Below are 5,000 nucleotides of genomic sequence, written 5' to 3'. Positions count from 1 at the left end.
CCCTCTTGAAATTAATATTATTATTATTATTATTATTATTATTATTATTATTATTATTATTATTATTATTATTATTATTATTGAGATGACAAACCACTACTCATATGGGATAAGCCTACTTGAAATTCCAGCTTCCAAACAATATGGGGTTCATTTGAAAGAAGTTGTAGAAGATGACAGAAAATACAAGAAGTAGACAGTGATCAGTCATTGTTAAAAAAAAAAGATAAATAAATTAATAAATAAACATGTAAATATATAAATAAATGATTAAAGAACAAGGCGAACTTCGGTAGTTTTATTTGTATTTATACAAATGGCCCTCACAGGAGGAGAAGAAGACATTGGCTCGTTGAAGTTTTAGAAAATGAAACAGTGAGGGATGCAAGTAATCCCCCAGAGGCAGGACGAGGTTCGTGTTATTTGACGCGTTATGTATTTTTTACTTCGTGTTGGTGTTTTGAAGGATAACAGGGACTAGTTAACACGTTTGCAGAGGGAGATGGGAAAATATTTAGGTGTGTATTATATATATATATATATATATATATATATATATATATATATATATATATATATATATATATATATATATATATATATATATGTGTGTATGTATGTGTGTGTGTTTATGTGTGTTTGTATAATAGTAAGAATTAAAAAGAATTAAAATTGTAAGAATTAAAATATGGACACACTCGTAATCTGTGTACATATTTTAATTCTTACTATTTTACACACACAGACACACACACACACACATATATATATATATATATATATATATATATATATATATATATATATATATATATATATTAAATTTGTCATATGCATATATATATTTTACAGGTATTCAAATATATTATATATTAGCAATTTTGTCCCAGGCACAATGAGGATAACATATTTTACGCGTGCATACCTGTACCATATTCACTTATACAGGCATAAAGTCCACACGCTCCCAATCTAAATAAAATCTGCAAAAAAAAAACTTTAAACAGACTTGACATTTTCTCCCCAGGCTCAAAAACCGCTTTGCCGCGTTACGAGGCGACTACATATTTTTTTTTTTTCCTTTTCCATTTTTTCTCTCGCGTCATTCTCTATAATCTGGACCAATCGACTTGACATTGAAAAGGCAGAAACATGGAAGCACTGTCTGCAGTCGACAGAATGGTCGTCTTTATCTTTTTCACTGAATTGGAAAATCGTCCTTAAGGAAAGTAGCCATACATTTGTGGGTATTGTAAACAAGTCTAGATATTCAGTTGCTGGGAGCTCAAAATCTGCTGTGTTCCAGCCTAACCTGGGCTTTCCAGGAAGCGTCGGCTGTATAAGAAGCAAATTCGACTTTCTAGGAAGCATATGATGCCACAGCAAACAATAAGAAGGTTCTGCATTGATTTTTTGGACAGAAATCAGTGGCTCAGAAGCATATGAGGCCACAGCGAACAATAAGAAGGTTCTGCATTGATTTTTGGGACAGAAATCAGTGGCTCAGAAGCATATGAAGCCACAGCGAACAATAAGAAGGTTCTGCATTGATTTTTGGACAGAAAAAAGTGGCTCAGAAGCATATGAAGCCACAGGAAACATTAAAAATGACTTTCATTGATGCTTTGGAAAACAATCAGTTGCTCAGAGCTGATTTTTGGCCGAAAGAGGCGTCTTCCGTCGTGTGGAGTTCAAAATCGGCTATATACCAGCCAAACTGGACTTCCCAGGAAGCGTTTGACGCCGCAGCAAACATTAAAAAGGACGTACACTGAATTCTGGAAAGCAATCAGTTGCTCAGAGCTGAGTTTTGGTCGAAAGAATCTTCGTCCATCGCGCGCGTGTCTTCTGAAGTTGAGCTCCTGAGCACTTCTCGGCGAGTAGGCCAGGAGGAGGAGGAGGCGCCCCTGGTGGTGGTGGAGGAGGTAGAGGCGGTCTCGTGGCACCTCATCCTTCCTTGCGTCCTCCTGGACCAGTTCCAGAGGGTCCAGAGGGTCCAGCCCAAGCCCAGAACCACCACCACCACCACTACTCACCAACCTCTACCTAGCACCAGCCTTAGTGTGCCTCTGGCCTTCGTTCGGTGAACGTGTGGTTTACAATCGCTCCGGCCCGCGTCTCCATAGTAAAGCCTTCTACTTCTCCAGACGACGTCCTTCTTTCCAAAAGTGAAACAGGCGACGATGACATCGTCAGCAGCCTTCTCGCAGGCCGTCCCGGAACGCCAGTGAAGTGAAGGCCGTGTGGTATCCTTGTTTCGAGGTGTTAATTACCGCCGAAGCGTTTGATGATAATAGTTTTTTGTTCTCGTTTTGATATAAAGGCGGATTGTTTTTACTCGCGAGCGCGTAGATCGAACAAACTTCTTCTCTCCCTAAAACCTCCTCCAGTCAGTCCTTGAGGGGGGAGATTGTCAGTCGGACTTTGTACAGGTGAGGGTTTGTTGCCTGTTTGCATTTCAGTGTGTGAAAGGAGTTGTAATAATTCTTATAGAAGTGTATTGTTGCTGTCATTAAAATATTACTGCTCGTTCGATCTCAAGTGGACCAACTGGGTGGGAGATAACATGTCAGGCCATAGGGGAATGGTATAAGCCCAATCCTCAACATCAACCTCCTCCTCCTCTCCCTCCTCCTCTCCCTCCTCCTCCTCCTCCTCCTCCTCCCCCTCCCCCTCCTCCTCCTCCTCTCCCCTTGAGGAAGAACGCCCGTCGTGGGTGAGTCGCATCTTCCAAAGGACTTCCAAAAGTTTTTAAAAGAAGAAGAAGAAGAAGAAGAAGAAGAAGAAGAATCCTTCTCCTCCTACACACGACTGCATCCTTTTTTTTTTATCTGTGAGTCATCATCAAGGATTCAACCTGTGCAGGTAAGGATTCGTTGCAATTGAAGATTGCAGTTCGAGATTGCGAGGTGCTGGGGATCACACTTACACGTTTATGCAATGTTTTTTTTTTTATTTATCATTAATCGCATTCTCTTAGTTTATTTATTTATTTATCTATTTATTTTTTTGGTTATGGCTGCCTTTGATATTGATCAATTTGAAAAAAGTGGATTATTGTATATTAATCATATTCCCTTACTTTTTTCTTTTTTTATTTATAACTTTGACAAAAGTGCGCGATTTTTTTTCTGATTGTTCTGTTCGCATGTACAAATATAAGCGCGCAGTGTATATGTATTTACTTGTATTTATGTGTGTATTATGTATATCTGTGTGTGCAGGAATTTGTTTCGTATTGTTTTGTTTACGTGTGAGCATGTATGTATACATTGGCTGTGTGTGTGTATGTATATATATGTATATATATATATATATATATATATATATATATATATATATGTAATACAGGTATAATATATAAATTATATGTTTAAATGTCTACGCGTTCGTTATATGTACTCGGATTAGTATACATTCGTAATACATGTATGCATGTATAAACTATGTGGGGAGTGTCTACTTCTGCGTTATATATATACATGGACAAATATGCATGCATGTATGAACTGTGTGTATTAATTGTGTACATGGACTAGTATAAGTGTGTAAAGCATGAACGCATTTATAAACTATGTTAACGTCTACATGTGCATTAATATATCCATGAATAAATACATGCGTGATATATATTTGTGGGCGTGTCCATAATACGCATATAGCCATATAAATATAGGGTAAATGCAAACTAGTCCACAGGGGGTTGCTCCACGCATTTTATTAGGTTAAGCTTGTCGTAAGGCGCCGTTTAACCCTGTGCCCAGCCCATTCTAGTTATCCTAATTGGAAGCGGAGGACCCCATGAGTTACGCCCAATCGGCTCGGCTATGTCTTGTAAGGATTTTTATTGCTTCGTCCGCACTGCCTCTGCTCAGCCCTCTAAGCGGTTGTAGTATATGTTTTTGGGTTGTGGGATTTACCATTTCGGTGCTTTCGTGCGTGGTTGTGATGTTTTTGTTGGGTACCAGCTGACGTCACGGCGTTTGTGTTTCTGCTTTTGGTTATGTTCTGTACCTGGTGACGTCACGGCGTTCGGATTTACCATTTTGGTGTTTTGTGTTTGTGTGTGTGTTGTTTTCATTGTTTTTGTTTGTTACCAGCTGACGTCACGGCATTTGTGTTTCTGCTTTTGGTAAGTTCTGTACCTGATGACGTCACGGCATTCATGTTTCTGCTTTTGGATATCCTGCACCTGATGACGTCACGGCGTTCGTGTTTCTGTTTGGGATATTCTGTACCAGATGACGTCACGAGGTTCGTCTTTCTGTCTTTGGTATATTCTGCCGGTTTGGCGGCGCCAGTGACGTAGATGTTGCAGCGCCAGTTTTAGTACCCATAAATCCATCAATCAATCAATCTTTCGGTTTAGTATATTGTGTACCAGGTGACGTCACGGCGTTCGTGCTTCTGGCGTGTTCCTGTTTGGTATAACCTGTTGCTGATGAATTCACAGTGTTCCTGGTTCTGTCTGGTGTAATCTGTCGAGTTCTTGTTTTGTATATGCTGTACCTGATGACGTCACGGCGTTCCTGGTTCTTTCTGGTGTAATCTGTCGTGTTTGTGTTCTGTATATGCTGAACCAGCTGACGTCACGGCGTTCAATTAGCTAGAGGGTTAAATAGCAATCGCAACGTGTCAAATGAAAAATACAGACGGTGCCTACAAGGAACAACTTACTCTACTGTAGCCCCTTCCATCAGACAACTTACTGAGTCTGTACCTGTAAGAATAGCACAGCAGCCACGGCACCCCAGGGGGGACCTCGAGCTAATCTAGCTGGTTTCAAGAAAATTAGTCTTGTACCAACACTTCGGACTTCAGTGCGCTGTTGTTGTTTCCCCGTGACCGCTCCATTGCGCTGCCTGTGAGTTTTAGCACCTGTTGGATAATGTCTAATGTTTCGGTAGCATACATGTATGGGTGAATGTTCTTTTGGCGATGGGTGAATGTTCTTTTGGGGATAAGAAAGTGGGTTCTGTGCTCAGAGTATTGAGAAAGAT

The 5,000-nt window shown here is 39.8% G+C and overlaps 1 protein-coding gene across 2 annotated transcripts in view; it reads left to right on the top strand.

Annotated features, from left to right (window-relative positions):
* The first annotated feature begins 2,060 nt into the window (after positions 1-2,060).
* The window catches only part of LOC136836096 (leucine-rich repeat-containing protein 15-like), a 372,814-nt gene continuing 369,874 nt past the window's right edge, over positions 2,061-5,000 (top strand). The window contains exon 1 of one of the 2 annotated variants that reach the window (XM_067100065.1): positions 2,061-2,432. The gene's annotated coding sequence lies outside the window, so the exon portion shown is untranslated. Of the gene's footprint in view, positions 2,866-5,000 lie in introns of both variants that reach the window. The other variant, XM_067100063.1, reaches the window with a different exon arrangement.

The sequence above is a fragment of the Macrobrachium rosenbergii genome, chromosome 56, assembly GCF_040412425.1.
Source record: "Macrobrachium rosenbergii isolate ZJJX-2024 chromosome 56, ASM4041242v1, whole genome shotgun sequence".
In the NCBI taxonomy this organism is placed as follows: domain Eukaryota; kingdom Metazoa; phylum Arthropoda; class Malacostraca; order Decapoda; family Palaemonidae; genus Macrobrachium; species Macrobrachium rosenbergii.
Note: the sequence above shows the minus strand (reverse complement) of the source record. Positions and strands in the feature narration are given on the sequence as shown.